Source organism: Schistocerca nitens, chromosome 12 (genome assembly GCF_023898315.1).
Source record: "Schistocerca nitens isolate TAMUIC-IGC-003100 chromosome 12, iqSchNite1.1, whole genome shotgun sequence".
Classification (NCBI taxonomy): domain Eukaryota; kingdom Metazoa; phylum Arthropoda; class Insecta; order Orthoptera; family Acrididae; genus Schistocerca; species Schistocerca nitens.
The window spans coordinates 8,776,783-8,796,296 of record NC_064625.1 but is presented as its reverse complement, the minus strand read 5'-3'; the positions used below and the strand labels follow the sequence as shown (position 1 = coordinate 8,796,296).

The 19,514-nt window shown below is 45.8% G+C and overlaps 1 non-coding gene across 1 annotated transcript; it reads right to left on the bottom strand.

Annotated features, from left to right (window-relative positions):
• Window positions 1-2,431: 2,431 nt before the first annotated feature.
• LOC126215468 (U1 spliceosomal RNA) lies at window positions 2,432-2,596 on the bottom strand. Its single transcript, XR_007542133.1, has one exon. It is a non-coding gene; the product is annotated as a U1 spliceosomal RNA (small nuclear RNA).
• Window positions 2,597-19,514: the final 16,918 nt, after the last annotated feature.

The following is a 19,514-nucleotide window of genomic DNA, read 5'->3' as shown; positions in this document are numbered from 1 at the left end:
AAGCAATGGTCCCGTAACACTCCCCCGTGGCACGCCAGAGGTTACCTTAACGTCTGTAGACGTCTCTCCATTGATAACAACATGCTGTGTTCTGTTTGCTAAAAAATCTTCAATCCAGCCACACAGTAATCCAGCGGGGTACTCGAACAGGACGTGACGTCCTGTCTCGTAACCTGATCATTACAGTCTGACGCAGTGCTCTGGCGGTATTCGCAAGACGCCGCAACGCAGAATTGGCCACTGGGTATCCGGTCTCCACGTGGGACTGTAACAGGTCGGCGACAGCCATCTTTGTACCTCGTCTTCTGCACTGACCTGTCTCCATGTAGCGTCTCCACAACCTAGGGATGACACTGGCATTGGCAGCAACACGACCGGATCGATACATCGTCCACAAATGACTGCCGCCATCTGTGTACGTCACTGGGGTGTCCGCCCAGAGCAATCACCTGACGGCGCACTGCACGCAAACAGCCAGTCGATGGAGAATGAGTTTAATTGTTGCCTACATTGAAAGCGAAGACGTCAAGCGATACAGTCAGACCACTGTTATCGCCCGTATCAAAATAGATTTAACATACCAGACATTGATACCCGTGTTCCCCTAACTTTCTGTAACAGTGCTCTTCTTACCGATTACTTTTGTATTCCGTGTTAACAAATTCCTGTTCTTCAGAAACGCTTTTCTCGATACCGCCAGCCTGCTTTTCACCTGCGTTTTACTTCTGCCACAGTCAGTTTCTGAGCGTGTGCATTGTTTACATCTGGTTTCAGCCTCTCCACAGGATGAACAAAGTGCCGCCAACAAGCCAGAGCAGACTCTCAAGTCTGCCACGAGGAGACACGAATGCGGATTACTGACTGACTGGCTACTCATTTATGCACACCTCTGTCAACTGGACGAAGGGATGAAATCTGTTTTCACTGCAAAAGTAATTTCGAAGGGAGTGAGCAGTGGTTACATCCCATTCCTTATGTTATTCAGTCTCCGTATTGTGTAAACAGTAAAGAAAAGCAGGGAGCAATCTGCGAGGGGAATTTAAGTTCATAGAGAACAAATAAAAAACTCAGGTTTGTCATGACATTCACGTCCTATGACTTGCAACATCAGTCAAAAAGGAAGGCGTGAAAAAGAGGTTGCAAGATGAACAGCGATAAGAGTAGAAGCAGTGGAATATGGTGGATTTAGGTCGGCTGGAGCTGAGGTAATTAATGAAATGAAGTGTCGAAACAGTAGACGAGGTTTGGTATTTGGGCACCAAAATAACAGATGATATAAAATGCAGACTGGCAATAGCATGAAAAGCCTTTCTGAAAAGCAGAAACTGTTAACACGGAGTATAAATTGAAGTGTTAGGAATTATTTTCTGAAAGTATCTGTCTAGAGCGTAGTAGAGCAGCATCTACTAGCACCTCAAAAATGCCCTTTCATCAGAATGATGCACCATCCCACACATCGGCGATAACAACGACAAAAGTGCATCAACTCGGCTTTAAATTGTTTCCTCATCCACCCTATTCACCAGACGAAGCGCCAAGTGACTTCTTCCAGTTTCCTAGCTTGAAACTTTGACTTGATGCGAAGAAATTTTTGTCAAATGGTGAAGTAATAAGAGTATTTTGCAGAGTTTGACAGAACCTTGTTTTCCGATGGCGTGGGAAGGTTTGAGGATCGTTGGAAGAAGTGTACGTCACTCAGAGACTGGCCGCGCAGTAAAGTGAACTGTTTACGAGATGTGAAACTTCCTGGCAGATTAAAACTGTGTGCCGGACCGAGGCTCGAACTCGGGACCTTTTCCTTTCGCGGGCAAGTGGTAGAGCACTTGCCCGCGAAAGGCAAAGGTCCCGAGTTCGAGTCTCGGTCGGGCACATAGCTTTAATCTGCCAGGAAGTTTCATATCAGCGCACACTCCGCTGCAGAGTGAAAATCTCATTCTGTTTACGAGACTTCGCATAAAATCTTCGTATAGTATACTGACAGCCCGTCCTCCAGTGGCGGGAAGGAGAACTGTACTAACAGCGGCTACAATCTACTGGAAAAAGTGCGCTGCTACCACCAGTTATTTCGAAATTCGCATGTAGCAAGATGCTCCGTGTAAAGTGGTTCAAATGGCTCTGAGCACTATGGGACTTAACATCTGAGGTCATGAGGCCCCTAGAACTTAGAACTACTTAAACCCAAGTAACCTAAGGACATCACACACATCCATGTCCGAGGCAGGATTCGAACCTGCGACCGTAGCGGTCGCGCGGTTCCAGACTGAAGCGCCTAGAACCCCTTTTTTTTTTTGCTGATCTCATTTTGCTCGTTAATGTTCGTTGTATTTGTTCGGGGCGGACATCGTTCGACATTAACTCAGTCTTTTTATTACAGAGGGCAGCTTACCCTCTGACCGAACACGCTGACCTACCGTGCCGGCATTTATGAACACCGGGACAGCGCGAACGCAGTCCAGACTACCAAAAATTATGCGCCCGAGTTACTCACATTTGGAGTAATCGCGGGGGTCAGCTCGACCGAAGTACAATGGAAGAGTCTCACCCCAGAGGAACCGCCTTCATGATTACGGTATCCCCCCATACGCCAGGTAAGTATATTATTTTCTTCGTTTTATTTTTAACACGCAAGCGTTCGCTCAATTACTCTGCAAACAGGAGCAACCGCTCGGCCACAGCGACCGGCTGTACAGTTACATTTGTATAGCTTATATCGGCGATTTCGGTGCTGGGTGCAGTGACTGAGGGTCAGTAAGAGATGCAAATATAAAAAAATTCTGAAGGTACGCAATTCTGTGGGTCCTGTTAAGGCGAACCGGCGGAACTAAAAGCCTGGCGGCGGCGTACAAGTACAGGCGCACGGAGACAATCGTAAATTCAATGCGTTCACACAATACTGATTTCACAGTTTTCTTAACAACTTTCTTGCTCGAAATTCTTACCAGTTACAACACAACGCAGATTCATCAGCGACAATATTTTTCGTTACAGAGGCGGCCGGCCGATGTGAGCGAGCGGTTCTAGGCGCTTCAGTCTGGAACCGCGCGACCGCTACGGTCGTAGGTTCGAATCCTGCCTCGGGCATGGATGTGTGTGCTGTCCTTAGGTTTAAGTAGTTCTAAGTTCTAGGGGACTGTTGACCTCAGATGTTAAGTGCTCATAGCCATTTGAGTTACACAGGCAGAAGAGTTTCACAGCTCTTGCGGTATTTCATTTTTTAACCCGGTATACTTTTATGTTTTCACGATAAAATATATACGACGAGCATCTATAGACTCTGAGATTGTTGATATATTATTTTCAGTCCGAACATGTCAATGGTTCTTTTTTCCGCAGGTTGAATTTTTTTTTTTTTATTTTCTTATAACAGCTTTTATGTTTTTGATAGCAGCGGACGAGAATTTTCTTTTCGAAAGTATTCCACGGTGTTCTAGAGTAAAAACATAGATGTCTCATTTTGTTCGTAATTGTTACTGACATCCGAACTCATCGCCAAGTGGCAGTGCAGTGGCACAGCGAGACAGATGACGGCCGCTGCGGTGTAGTCCCGGCCCCCGCTACGGCGGCGGGTCGCACTGCTTGTGCAGAGATGTAGCGAACCATGGAGGTGGAATAAGGGGAGATGGCGCTACAGACTTACGCTGGACGTTGTTTTGAAGCCAGTGGGCGAGGCATGCCGCCATCTTGGATCGCCCAAAACATTAGCAGACGAGTGTTTACAATTCCTTCTTGTTCGTTATTTCTGTCGTGCGCACGCGATATTTATCTCATACAGTAAATGTTACACAGCATAAGGACCGCAACTTCAAACGTTTTTCTGGTCTTAAATGCGTATTCGATAGAGTAATACGACACGAAAATATGAAGCTTCTGGCCTCAGTACTGTAATTCCGTTTTGTTTAAGCACTTCGAATAACCGAGAAGAGAAGTATGTGCTATGAAAAGCGTGCTTTCGTAATCCATTTCTATTCACTCTTATTGTGTTTCTGACGATAATTGATAGTAATAATTTGTCCATTTTTATTTGGACTGTTGAGCTCCGTGGCCGTAGATAATGATATTTTACTATAAAAAATACAGCGACCATCCACTTTTTTAATGCGTTTTATTTATGCCAATATGCATTTCGGGTTTCCACCCATCTTCAGCTGGCAAATTACATGGATCTTCAGTTTCTACAGTGGTACAATATCGACAGCAGTTTGGATGCTCCAGCTGGCCTGTGCAAAAGCAACGATTCCAGTCGTTTACTTCAATTTTGTAAGTTTAAACTTACGCACTATCAGTTTTCTTGGCCAAGAAAAAACAAGGAGAGGAGAATGTAAGTAAAATGAACAACTGATAGTGAGTAACTCTAAAATCGCGAAATCGAAGTAAATGATTGGAATCGTTGCTTTTGCACAGGCCTGCTGCAGCATCCAAACTGCTGTCGAGATTGTACTACTGTAGTAACTGAAGATCCATGTAATTTGCCAGCTGAAGATGGGTGCAAACCCGAAATGCATATTGGCATAAATAAAACGCAATAAAAAAAAGTGGATGGTCGCTGTATTTTTATAGTAAGATAATTGATAAAGCCAGAACTCCAAAAGCAACGATTGATAGTTTAGAGGCAGCGATTTGTATTCGTTGCATTTTCAAGTCAAATGCAAATTGTAAATGTTCAAGATTGCAAGGAACTTGCCTTATTTCCGTTGGTGTCCCATATATGTATGCAGGGATGATACAAACAAGCCAGCTGTCATGTCAACAAAGTGAAAGATTCGTTAAATTACGAAGGAAAAGAACGGAATTTAAGATTGTCAGGCCCATTGTAGTTTACACATCTGCTTTGTTTTTAAATTGTACCTACCAAGAGACATTCAGTGTGGCAAATAACAGCAATTTACAGGGTAACACGACGACACAATGATTAATGTAATGATGTAAATAGACTAGACTTAGACAGGGAACTCTGCTTTAACAAATATGTAACCCATTAAGTGCCTATAATTTAACCACTGTAACAGGTGTTCCACACATTCTACAGAAGATTTAACTGACTACATGGAGTTACATTATCGCATTTTAAAACATTAGTCCCCATTTCCAGGATATTTCTTGCCAGGACTTTTCAGTTATTTGGGAATAACGAAACAATGAAAACCAAGTGTATTGCTCACAGCCAGAGATTTCTTCGCATTGGACTGATACGCAATCTAAAGTCAAATCACAGAAATAAAACCATACTGTGAAACTTAACAGTGCATCAGAATTTCAAGTATGTATATGAAAATAGCGCTTAAGTAAGTCCACTTACGAATGAAATTTGCTTTCCAGAATGAGATTTTCACTCTGCAGCGGAGTGTGCGCTGATATGAAACTTCCTGGCAGATTAAAGCTGTGTGCCGGACCGAGACTCAAACTCGGGACCTTTGCCTTTCGCGGGCAAGTGCTCTACCAACTGAGCTGCCCAAGCACGGCTCACCCCCCGTCCTCACAGCTTTACTTCCGGCAGTAGCTCTTCTCCTACCTTCCAAACTTCACAGCAGCTCTCCTGCGAACCTTGCAGGACTTTGCCCGCGAAAGGCAAAGGTCCCGAGTTCGAGTCTCGGTCCGGCACACAGTTCTAATCTGCCACGACGTTTCGAAATTTGCTTTGTTTAAACTTTAAGACTTCAATCAGAACGATCAGTACAGCAGTAAGCGACGCAAGCCGGCATTTTTTATGAAAACACTTCACTTCACGACTACTCGGAATCAAAGCGAGTGTTTTCGAGTAGCTAACACGGCTTCAAGTTTGTGACGTCATGACAACTCATTTTTACCTCCATGTAGCGAACTGAGCAGGACAGAGCGGTGTGTGGAGAGCTGCGCCAGACCGACCGGCCGCCTACCGCAGCTTTCACTGCGCGCCGCCAGAGGCGCCTCGCCACGGCCTCCCGGCGTCCTTGCCCACAACACGGCCGGCCGCAGAAACAAGAGGAGGAGAGGTAGCACTGTCTCTGGCCTAGTCTCTCTCTCTCTCTCTCTCTCTCTCTCTCTCTCTCTCTCTCATTCCAGCGCACGCGCACCTGCACCATAGCGTGTCCCGAATGTCGAAGGAGCGCCTTGTTGTTATTTCTAATAAAATGCTTCTGGGTCAAAGTCCGCGTGAAACGATATATCAACTATAGAGCCGATGTTTTCGCCGTCTTCGCAGCGGTCCTCTTCACGACGTCTCAACTGCCCTCACCTAGATGTATAGTCCGCAAACCAAATTTCGGTGTGTATGTGGTGGTCATTTTCCCCCTGGCTCTTCCATTGCTAAATGTCGGTAGCTACTGGACGAGCTCTAATTTCTCTGATTTTTCTCGGCGTCATCATTTCGCGTTATATATGTGGGAGGAAGTAACATTTTGGACGACCTATCTAGGAATTTCACCAGAAACATCGTCTGTGATGCACAACGGCTCTCTTGTGGCGCCTACTGCTGGAGTTTACTTGTTGTTCGACACAATGCAGAAAAGAACAGCAGTAGCTCACTAAATCCGTCGCTTTGTTACAGCAGATCTAGATTTAGACCATTAAATAATCATTTTATGAGCCAAAAATTACGAAACATAAGCGTCGGAAACGAGTATAAGATAGTTAACAACGAATCTTAAGTGCAATAGTAAGAACCACAGAGAGAGCAACCGTATAACAACAGGTGGCGTTAGTCCCAAGCGTCACGAACTAAACAATACTGGTTGATGCAGAACATACACCAGTCTAACGTGAACTGAAGCCGTTGCTTACACGACTGAACAGGCGTCAGAGGCGTCTGGTGTCTTCTTTTCAGACACCAGTGAACAATTAATTAATACAGAAGTTATACAACAGTAATTTATTTTTAAAAATATACTGAACAATAAAACCTCAACTGATGTTTAAATCATAGAAACCAAATGACGTCTACATCCACACTCCGCAAGTCTTAATTTGGTGTGTGGCGGAGGGTATTCTTCCTACCATTATCTGTTTCCCCCCTCCCTCCATTCGCAAAGCCGTCCAGGAAAGGGCTCCAGCAGTTTCACCAGCAGGGAAGAGAGAACCCGCGCAGCTGGAGCTGGAAGCAGCGCGACGTAGCGGGACTCAATTAGGCGGGCGACAGGTGGCGCGGCCGGCCTGGAGACTGGAAGGGGAAGTCCGGTCCAGCCGCTGGAGCTGGAGGAGGAGGAACGCGTCGCGCTTCCTGGAGCTGGAGCGCGCACGCGCCAGGCACGGCGTGGTACGGCAGGTGTGTGTGTGAGAGAGAGAGAGAGAGAGAGAGAGAGAGAGAGAACGTTAAACGGTCCCGCTCTGGTTGTGACTGCCAACAGCGTGCTGTGTAAATAAGGAGAGCTAGCTACTCCATGCGTTATGCAGAGGTAATTGCAAGAACTATTAACTTACTAAAAGAAGTAATACGAGTGTACAGGGAATTAAATTTTTAACGGAATTTGTTTTTCATGAAACACTATACAAGATCGCGAACATGGCTAAAAAAATCGCAAAGGCGCAAAAACCGGTTTTTCTCAAGTAAGTGTATAACTCCGACCGAAAAATGCGGAAGTCGTAGTGCTTAAGACATCTATCTGTTGCTGTTTTAAAATTAGCGGTTGCTTTGCTACATTCCGAGATATCTCGAAAGAACCGTTAATCTTTAAAAACATGGTTCTCTCTAACTCGTTTACATACACGTTACCATAAGTACAGTCCGCGATAAGTCGAAAAAGTACTTATCGCCGACTGTACTTTCAAAATGTCAAAAAAGTACTTTTTGAAAAAATTGAAATATTGTTAATTACTTTTCGAGATATATCGATTTTTTAAAAAAATGGCGTTCACGATAACTGGTTAAATCTTCTACAGTAACGCTTAAAGGCTTATTTTCTTCGCAAAACGTTGTGCCGTCCTGCTATTAAATAATTTTTACGATTTTATAAATATCGATTTCGAAATACTTGCAGTTTTCTAGAGATTTTTTAACTGCAGAATTTTTATATCAATTTTACTAAAAATCAAATTTTATTAAAAATAACTTGCAAAGAAAGTTCTTACATTTATTTCACGAATTTAGAAAGAATTTCTACGGCATTCTGGAGTCGAAATAACTTTGTCTGCTGGACGTAATTAACATTTTACAGCGATGCACTTCATGGAGCTTAACGTTGAATACTTATATTTTCAAGGAAAAAATACTAGGCTATGTCTTGTCTCACTCATTTCTAGTATTACTAACTGAAGGGAGTAATTGAAGTGCTGCATACAAGAGCAGAGTGCGTACGCTGTGGCGGACGCCGGGGGTGGGGGGTGGGGGGGGGGCTGGGGGAAGAGGGAATATAATGTGTATGTATAGTGTGTGTGATGCTTGGTGTCTCCGAGGCATGCCTGAAACCAAGTATTCACGTGGAAGAGACTGAAAATGCGTCGAATTTGCGTTGACAGGTATTTCCACGTGAGATCTTTCATATCTAACAATTTCTTTTCGATACAGGACCATAAATTTTTACGATAGTCGGCTTCAAACATCTTAAATAAGCGCGGCGTCTGAGATGCACTCATGACTATTCTTGCGTACCTCCGTCAAGAATTCTACATAAGTTAATGCTTTGTGGGCATTGCAGGAAGGACAAAGGTTCCCCCTGATGGGATGCGAAGGAACTAAGGCGATATGTCTCACCACCGCTGTGTGACGCCGACCACGCTCATGCTCTTGCTCTTGCGCGTACAGTGAATAGCATTATGGGAACGTGAATGTTAACTAGTTATAAAGAAGCCGATGCTTTCAGTATATCTCGGAACGTAACAAAGCAATCGGTACTTCTAAAACCGCAATTGGTTGATATTTTTAAGCTCAACTTTTTCATTCAACATTTTTCGGTTGGTGGTATTGTTTTTTTATTTATTAAGGGAAAATCCGGTTTTGCAACTATGCGAGTGTTTTTGTGTATGTTCGGCAATATGGATCGAGTTTCATTGAAAAGAAACTCCATTTAATAATTCCCCATACGCTCATATCAGTTTTGTTTTGAGGTAATAGCTATAACTATGGCGATATAGTCTGCTAGCGCGTTGCAGGACCGACTGCGATATGTAAACAACGTTCCGGCGCATATCCGTATCTGCTGTCGGCAGCTGTTAAGAAAACGAGCGGCGCGACGGAGTCTAGACACGACGGCAAACAGTGTTCTGAAATTATTTACACGTTTTCAGCTACGTGTAAAGTGTAACTGTGTCTCACTTTATGATTACTTATTCTGACATCTTCACAGCGCACCAGCACTTGAGAAATAATGTCTGTCGGCTTCCCTATTTATTATATAGACGACGCACCACGAAAGAATTATCCGAATGGAACGTACATCAACGTGATGTACATGTACACAGAAATGATTATTATTTCAGAAAAATTGGATGATTTATTCAAGAAAAAGAGCTACACACACACACACACACACACACACACACACACACACACACACACACACACACACACTAAGTCATGCGGTTCTAGGCCCTGCAGTCCGGAACCGCGGGACTGCTACGGTCGCAGGTTCGAATCCTGCCTCGGGCATGGATGTGTGTGATGTCCTTAGGTTAGTTAGGTTTAAGTAGTTCTAAGTTCTAGGGGACTGATGACCTCAGATGTTAAGTCCCATAGTGCTGAGACCCATTTTGAACACACACTAAGTCAACAACGCGTTGGTCCATTTATGCAAGCAATTGTTCGGCTTAGCACTGGCGGCGTTATTGGCTGTCCTGAGTAATATCGGCCACATTCTGTCTAAGTGGCGCGTTCGATCGTCAGAATCCCGAACAGATCCGTCCCGTGCCACCTCCGCGCTCACAAACCAGCGACCCGTAATAGGTCATGACCTGTGTGTGTACATTTGCTGGAGCGCGCGCGCGCACACCTCTGAAAATCTACCAACGGCTTGTTGAATGCACGCCATGCAGGGTCGCTACTGCATTAGGACCCAAAGTAGCGCCAGCACGCTACTTAGCAGGTGGCAGTAATATTCTGGGTCGTTAGTGGATGCCGCTGTGACATTTTTCGTTTCTGTTCCTCTCTGGATTCAGCGCCTGAAGTTTGCCTGTCGCTTGATACAGACGCTGGATATAAAAAACACACGCTCAGTCCAACAGAAAAACACCGCATTGTCAAGGCTACAGGAGGCGTCTGCCAGGTTACCCTGTGTGTAAAGGGCAGTCAGGTGACAACGAGACAGGTGGGGAGACCGAGACTCAAACCCAGCACCTCTGCCTCTCGCGGACAAGTGCTCTGCCGACTGAGCAACCCAAGCACGATTCACGACCCGCCGTCACAGAGCCGTTTACTACTTAACAACTGGTCGATACAACTGTTAATACAATGATCCCACGGTGAGAGACAAGATGGTCAACGTCTTCGTGGAAAAACGTTTGCCGTTGGCTACGCAACGATGATTGAGCCCCACCCGTGCGCCTGTTTGTCCGAAGCAAATTGACGGGAATGAGCTGCTTTCTCCCAGGGCCATCAATTGCCTTCGAAGGAAGACGTGCACGACTGGATGCAATAATGGCTCCGCAGCCAGCGGCAAACATTTTTCCGCGAAGCCGTTGACCGTCTTGTTTCACAGTCTAAACTGTTTACTATTTCAGCTGTTAATACATTTATCCGACTCTAGTAAGTAAACTGTTTACTATTTCAGCTGTTAATACATTTATCCCTTACTAGAGTCCGCCCCGATAGCTGAGTGGTCAGCGCGGCGGTCTGTCACGTCAAGGGGCCCGGGTTCGATTCCCGTCTGGGTCGGAGATTTTCTCCGCTCGGGGACTGGTTGTTGTCTTCATTATCATTTCATCATCATCAGTGGAAGGCAAGGGGAAACCACCACTGGAATCACTTCCCTAGACGCTCACGCGGCGGACCACTCTGACGAGGTTTCCCCCATGACGAGACCTGCCGAAAGGCAGAACACAAGGTTTTTTTTTCTTTCTTTTTACTTACTAGAATGGAATTATCCCTGTGCAACGAAGTGTGCACCGATATCAGACTTCCTGGCAGATTAAAACTGTGTGCAGGACCGAGACTCCAACCCAGCACCTCTGCCTTTCGCAGACAAGTGCTCTGCCGACTGAGCAACCCAAGCACGATTCACGACCCGCCGTCACAGCTTTACTTCCGTCAATACATCGTCTCCTCCTTTCTGACGGAAGTAGAGCAGTGAGTTGCGACTGGGTAGCTCAGTCGGTAGAGCATTTGTCCGCGATAGGCAGAGGTCCCGAGTTCGAGTCTCGGTGCGGCACACAGTTTTAATCTGCCCCGAAGTGTCAGGTTACTTACTTTTTTCGGCCTGCCTCGTTTTCATGTGGCTGGCTCTTATATACGATACGCTTACAGAGACAGCCGCTCGCTTTTCTCAGCCTGGATTGGACTGCACTGGAGTGGACAGGACTCCAGCGTGTGGTTGGACGTCGGCAGCATCAGCGACAGTGGGAGCTAGCGGAAGCCGAGCAGCTTTCCCCTCCCTGGATCTCTCGGGCCGCGGTATTTTCTCCGCTCTCGCCGGCACCACCCCGCACCCCACGCCACGGCGGCGGCGGCGGCGCCGGCGGTCTGCCCATGCCATTGTCTCAGCCCCTTCCCTCCCCCCCTCCCCTGCCCGCCCCCACGTGTCAGACGGCGGCCCGTCTGCTACCGTAAAAGTGGCAGCCGTGAAACTGCTCTCATTCAGCCGCCACATGAGAGAAGGCGACGTCGCGGCTCTCCTCTGCCACTTGCCTACTGAGTAGTCTCTCGCAGCCGCGTTACCAGATCGGGGCGACAGGCAGAACGAGAGACAGGGTAATGCCAGGCCGGGACACTTTGGGGACGTCGAGGTGACACGGCATGCGAACACACACACTGTCAGTGTCTGGTGCAAGCGCACCCATGCCGCAAGTGCGACTCGATCTGTTCTCGTCGTCGCTTAACTTGGAGTTGCCACCGAGCCGTCGCCACTTGTGATATACGAGGGGCATTCAATAAGTAATGCAAAATTCGTCGGCCGAGTTCCGTTGAAGAAATTCGGAATTTTTTTGAAAGACATCGTGGAAGTTTACCGCTTCAGCGAAGTTCCGATAGGTGGCGGCGCTATATGTAACCTTCAAGATACAGTCTGTAATGCGGGTGCGTACCAAGCGCACAGCTGTCATTTGTAATATTGTTGGGATTTCCGTAGTACGAAAGCTGTGAGTAACCTTGGAAAGGCATTCACCTATCTGTGTATTAAATGATCAACTTATGAGATGAGTCATATTCTTTGAAAGACATTTGTTTTATATAATTTACGTAACTGTAAATATGCGCATCTAGCGCGGACGCTAATACATCGATTGCGCAGTCAAAGAAACATTTTAACAGAAGCTGAACTGAACGTTCCGCTTCGATCTAAATATCAGATGACAGTAAAAACTTTTGTAGATCTTCAGATTTTAATGTACTTCTGCTTGTAATGTGAAAACGTAGAGAAGGGCGTCTTTAAGCCATAAAAGTGAGCGCTCTTGCCAGCGTGCAGGCAACATTATTAATTAATAAAATTCGAGTAATTTATGTTCGATACTGTAAACCGGCAAGTTGTTGTTATGAAGGTGTTGAACGGTGCAAGAACTGTCTTTGAAGGAAGGAGAAAGGTAATGACTGTAATTTGTGACAAAAACGTGAACGAAGGAGCTAGCACAGGACAGGCTGAAATCTGATCGCACCATCCAGTTAAATATATTTAACCTATTTTTTTATCATACTAGACATTGAATTTCTTTCCGCGGAAAACCAGAGCGCCAAACACATTCATAGACGCTTGCAGAATGCCTGCGGAGGTTTGGCAGTGAACAAAAGCACGGTGAGTCGTTGAGCGAGGCGTCTCATCGCAACAACATCGCGCAAACCTGTTCGATTTCCCCCGTGCCGGCCGGCCGCACAGAGCTGTAATGTTGAAACTTGCGCACACACTCATTCGATATGATCGACTGATCACAACTAGCTCTTTATACTCATGAAGTAATAAGCGCTATCGACAGATTTCCAGAAGGCTTTCGACACCGTTCCTCACAAACGTCTTCTAACCAAACTGCGCGCCTACGGAGTATCGCCTCAGTTGTGCGACTGGATTCATGATTTCCTGTCAAAAAGGTCACAGTTCATAGTAATAGAAGGAAAAACGAGTAAAACAGAAGTAATATCCGGCGTTCCCCAAGGAAGTGTTATAGGCCCTCTACTGTTCTGATCTATATTAACGACGTAGGAGACAATCTAGCCGTCTCAGATTGTTTGCAGATGATGCTGTCTTGTAAAGTCATCAGATGATCAAAACGACTTGGAAAATGATTTAAGTAAGATATCCGTATGGTGCGAGAAGTGGCAATTGACCCTGAATAAGGAAAAGTGTTAAGTTATTCACATGAGTACTAAAAATGGTTCAAATGGCTCTGAGCACTATGGGACTTAACATCTGAGGTCATCAGTCCCCTAGAACTTAGAACTACTTAAGCTTAACTAACCTAAGGACATCGCACACATCCATGCCCGAGCCAGGATTCCAACCTGCGACCGTAGCGGTCGTGAGGTTCCAGACTGAAGCGCCTAGAACCGCTCGGCCACATCGGCCGGCTGAGTACTAAAAGAAATCAGCTAAATTTCGATTACGCGATAAGTCACACAAATCTGAGGGCTGTAAATTCAACTAATTACTTAGGGATTATAATTACAATTAACCTAAATTGGAACGATCACATAGATAATATTGTGGGTAGAGCAAACCAATGACTGCGATTCGTTGGCAGAACACTTAGAAGGTGCAACAAGTCTACCAAAGAAACTGCTTACACTACGCTTGTCCGCCCTATTCTGGAGTACTGCTGTGAGGTGTGATATCCGCATCAGGTGGGACTGACAGATGACATCGAAAAAGTACAAAGAAAGGCAGCTCGTTTTGTATTATCGAGAAATAGGGGAGATAGTGTCACAGACATGATACGTGAATTGGAGTGGCAATCATTAAAGCAAAGGCGTTTTTCGTTGCGACGGGATCTTCTCGTGAAATTTCAATCGCCAGTTTTCTCCTCCGATTGCGAAAACATTCTGTTGGCACCCACCTACATAGGGAGAAATGATCATCACGATAACATAAGAAATGAGGACTCGCACAGAAAAATTTCAGTGCTCGTTTTTCCCGCGTGTCGTTCGAGAGTGGAAGGGAAGCGAGACAGCTTGAAGGTGGTTCATTGCACCCTCTGCCAGGCACTTTATTGTGAATAGCAGAGTAATCACGTAGATGTAGATGTAGACAATTAAGCACTGCGCTGCTCAACTGGACGTTTCTGTCGGTAGTGTTCACACGCTCTTCCACCAGTTAGCGTTCTCTAAGATGTGTGCCAGATGGGTTCCTAGTCGCCTAGCAGCGCTTTACGAGACCGATCCGATAACTTTTTTTGTCGAACATCGTCGCGGGCGACGAAACATGGGTTCGTCACTTGGAACCAGGAAGAAAACAGCATCCCATCGAGTGGCGCCCGTCACCTCTCCTCCGAAGGATGAGTTCAAAGCCGCGCCGTCAGACAGTAACGTCGTGGCGGCGTTGTTGCGGGGCGCAACGATCAACTTGGAAGCGTATGGTGCTACCCTTAGGAATTTGAACAAACCACTTCACCGGCTTCGTTGCCACAAAAACGCAAACTAACTTCTACTTCTCCATGACAACGGAAGGCCTCACACAAGTATGTGTACAGGAGAGTGGCTCACAAAACATCACTGGACGGTTCTTCCTCATCCACCCTACAGCCCCGATCTCGCACCTTTCCGACTTCCACCTGTTTGTCCCAACGTACCGTGCTCTCCGTGGGAAGCAGTGCGTCGATGACGGGGAGGTTGCTGGTGGCTCCGACGTCCACTAGTAGAGTGCTGCCGTGCGGGCATACAGCCCTGCCAGTAAGGTGTCCTTAGGCAGAAGCACTGCACCTACACGTTCTCCGACAGAAAAATATCCTCCATTACTTATTGCTCACTCCTCGTAATTTCGTCATCCATAATCGATGCAAAGTCAGTTGCGACACCTAATAACCTCTGTTTAAGCTAATCAAAATTTTGTGTCAGTTCAGTTCCATTTTGTTTATATCCGTAAGACGCGAGCTGGCTGACAAAAAAAGTGAAGCACGGAGAAGACACGGTCGAATGTCACAGTAACTTGGTACACGCGCGCGCCGCCAGTGGGTACGTGAATTATTACAGCTGGAATGCTCTGTGGCAGATAGAATGCTCACCAGATTGCATTATTGTTGTTGGTGTTTAGTGCTGGCACCACGCCCGGCAGGTGATAAGTGATCGCTGACAAGGACACAGAGATGCCGCGTACTCGTACGAGATGGCGTTATCAGTACCTGACAAAATTTGAGGGAGCTTCCATTAGGCCAGCTCGTCGAATCATGCAATACCTAGTTTTGTGGGATGTGACGGTGGCCCAGTGCTGGTCTGTACGGGAATACGAGGACAGGCGTGCTCACCGGCGAGGTTCCGTTCGACTGCGTCTGACCGCCACAACGGAGCATTGCCGTTTCTGCGCCGAGCACGTCGTAACCGTTTCGCATCTACACCTGCCATTTGGCAACAGGTGATGGAATCCCTGCGACATTCTGCGCCACCCGATACCACTGGGCGGGGACTAGGCATTTTCAAGAGGACAATGCCCGTCCAGACGTGCCGTGTGTCTCTACGAACTGTCAGGTCGATGCTGAGGTCCTCGCGTGGTCAGCGAGACCGCCACATCGCGCCCCGACAGATGGCGCGTGCAAGCAGTTCGGGCGACAACTGTGTCCCAGTGCCAGCCAGTGTGGTCACTGTGAGGCCACGCCGTGCAACAGTTTTAGAGTTGATCGCCACGTTCGTTTTTCAGTGAATGTAAGGGCGCTGGTGACCTACCCGTCGAGCGCCCATAACATCCGATCACGAACACACACACACACACACACACACACACACACACACACACACACACACACCAGCGCCAGTATACACTAGGAGAGTATACAACGGCTTTGTGGCAGCCTTAGCGACCGAATCAGTGCACGCATTCCAGCCCACAGAGGGCAGAAGGTCACACTGATAGCTGGACTCGTACTGCAAAGTTGTTTGTGAAGCTGACTCGACATTCTTATCACCGAAATAACATGACACACCCTGACAAGCCGCGATGTTTCATTTCGCACCCTCCTCCGCTACTGTGTGTGGGACATTTTTGGTACACAGTGTATTTACAACAGTAGAACACTGCTGACTACTTGCTAATTTCATTGATACCGTGCAAACCTTCCGAAACTGTGTCTTAGGAATCCCGTCAGAAATTCAAAATTCGTATTTGGAATGCTTCTTATTTTGCTACCTCGAACTGAAGATTGATAGGGACTGAAAACCATAGTAGCTTAACAGGTTTGATGGTTGGACGAAATGATTTGGCCGACTCCAGATCATTTGGCTAATTCCAAAATTATATGACCGATGAACAAAGGGTGCTGTTGCACTATACTAAAGTTCAATTGAAAGACTGTTTTGGCGAGTAATATTTATTCAGAAGATGCAGGAGGTCTAAAGATAATGTTTACACACACACACACACACACACACACACACACACACACACACACACACACACACACAAACTGTAGTCGAAATGCATCAGCTGAATTAATAATTTTTTGTTTTCGTCATCAGTCTTCTGACTGGTTTGATGCGGTCCGCCACGAATTCCTCTAATTAGTAATTAGTAATAACACTAAAATATAAATTGGGATATTAAATCCTTCATAATATGGAAAATATTACATACTTGAAAAATCTAAGTACATTTTTGCCACCAGCAGAAAATTTCCTTTATGCTGAGAGATTGTATACATAATTTTTCAGTTTTTTTTTTAATTTCGTAAAAATTTCACATATTTTATTTTGCCAAGATGCCATGAAGGTCTGGTGAAATAATAGTGGGCTCAAGTATGGTTGCTACCAGATAAATATGCATACACACAAATTCAATATACAACAGAAAATGTCTCAAGTCAATGCCAATATAAATGAAAACAGAACTAGATTCAGGCAGCTTCATTTGATCATTAGATTTTTATATCTCGATTTGTGACATCACATCGCTTACACTGGTAGGGAGGGGAATGTCTCCAAACACATTTTACGATGACTCCAAACGTCACTTGAAAGTGAACTGATGTAATGACAGGTCCAACATATGTTTCGTTGGCAACGTTGCACAACCACATCCAGTCAGATAGTGACTTCTGACAAGCCGTTTACAATATAAATGGTGACTTACAGAGAGCCACGTTTCGATCTACACCTGCGACTACTCTGCAATTCATATTTAAGTACCCGGCAGAGAACTGATCCAACTACTTTCCCCGAGTCCCTCTACGGTTCCACTCTCTAACAGCACGCAGCAAAAACAAACACTTGGATCGTACCGTGCGAGCTCTGATTTCTCTTATTTTATTACAATGTTCATTTCCCCCTATGAAGGTTGGCATCAACAAAGTACACAGTCGGAGGACAACGTTGGAGATCGAGCTTCCGTCACGAGATCTCGCCGCAACGAAAAACGCCTTTATTGTAATGATTGCCACCGCAATTCGCCTATCGTATCCGTGGAACTCTCTCTCCCCTATTTCGCGATAATACGAAACGAGGCGTCCTCTGAACATTTTCGATGACCTCCATCGATCCTATCGGCTATAAGGATCCCACACTGCACAGCCGCATTCGAGAACAGGACGAACAAGCGTAGTGCAGGAAGTGTCTTCAGTAGATCCGTTGCCTTGTCTAAATGTCCCGCCAAAAAACCGCAGACTTTTGCTAACTTTCCCCCATAACATTATCAGCGTGATCGCTCCATCTAAACTAGTAGCAGCTGTAATCCCTACGTATTTAGATTTACGCGATTTATCGCGTAATTGGTAGCGGATTCCTTTTAGCACTCGTGGAGACGACTTCACATATTTCATTATTTAGAGTAAATCGCCACTTTTTGCGCCATACAGGTATCGTGTCTAAGTCATTTTGCAACTAATTTTGATCTTCTGATAATTTACTACAATGTAAACGACAGCACCATCTGCAGACAATGTAAGAGGGATATTTAGATTGTCTCCGAAATTATTGCTTATGTAGGTTAGGAACAGCAGAGGACCTGTAACACTTCCTCGGCAAACGCGACACATCACTTCTGCTTTATTCGATGACGTCCCGTCAGTTACTGTGATCTGTGAACTTTCTGACAGAAAATCCGGAATCCAGTCGCACTACCGAGACGGCACTCCATAGGCACGCAATCTCAGCAGAAACCGTTTGTGAGGAATGGTGGCAAAAGCCATCTGGCAATCTAGAAATATGGAATCAGTTTGCAGTTACCTGTCGATAGCACTCATTACTTCACGAGAACGAAGAACTAGTTGTGTTGCAGAAGAACGGTATTTTCTGAACCCTTGCTGGCTGTGTGTCAATACATCGTTTTGTTAGAGGTAATTCATAATGTTCCAGCACAGCATATGTTCCAAAATCCTACTGCAAATCGACGTCAGTGTTACTGGTCTGCAATTCAGCGGATCAGTCGCGGCGCTAAACGTGCAAATTTTCTGTCTTTAGACAAGGATCACCCGGCGAGCATCTAACAATGTTTACAATGCACACATTCGCAAAACCTGACAGCACAAGTGGCCTTAGGGACCAGATACCTGGAAGGCCACCAAATTTATCACGTCACAATGATGAAATCAACAAGCTAGATTTGTCGACTACTTGAGCTATGCTGAAGTACTCCACAAATCTACCTTGAGGGGGTTCAGAGTTTATTTTTATGAACTCCAGGCACAGCTGACACCTTACGCTGTGTAAGACGGTGTTCTCCTCCCGACACTTGGGATGCTTCGTCTGTGAGGGCAACACCACAAACTACAGTCCATCGCATTCGAGACCACAGTTTGCTCGGTAGTCCAGCACCTTCTGCGAGGGACGCCTTTTAAGGTTTTACAGGCCGTCACTAGAGACGTAACGTCGCCATTGTTTTGAAGTTTGACTTTTTATTACTGAGACGTCAGGTCAGGCCAGTGGACGAGTCAGTTTCGTTTGCAGCGAGCGCTGTACAAAACAGTATTGTGAAAACTTGGAAATCCCACTTGGAGATTTTGGTTGCATTTTTTTTTTCCATTTTCATACAGGCGTAAGTTCTACAACAATGCTTCCAATCGCTTCGTAGAACGTCTGGCAATCAGCCACCACCAGAAAACAATTTTTTCAGTTTTGTTGGCAGAATGTTGTCGTCCTTTCTGTTGTTATTCCTTACACGATGGAAACGCTTCACCACGCTGAGAACCGTGAGATGTACAGGCATTCTTAGGCGTGTCGAAGGATGCAGTCAACAGTTACCTGTGGAAAAGATATGCAGCCGATTCAGCGCAAATCAGGAAAAACTTCCAAGCTAATTACGGCTTCTTTCCTTCGCTACACCAAACATGTCACG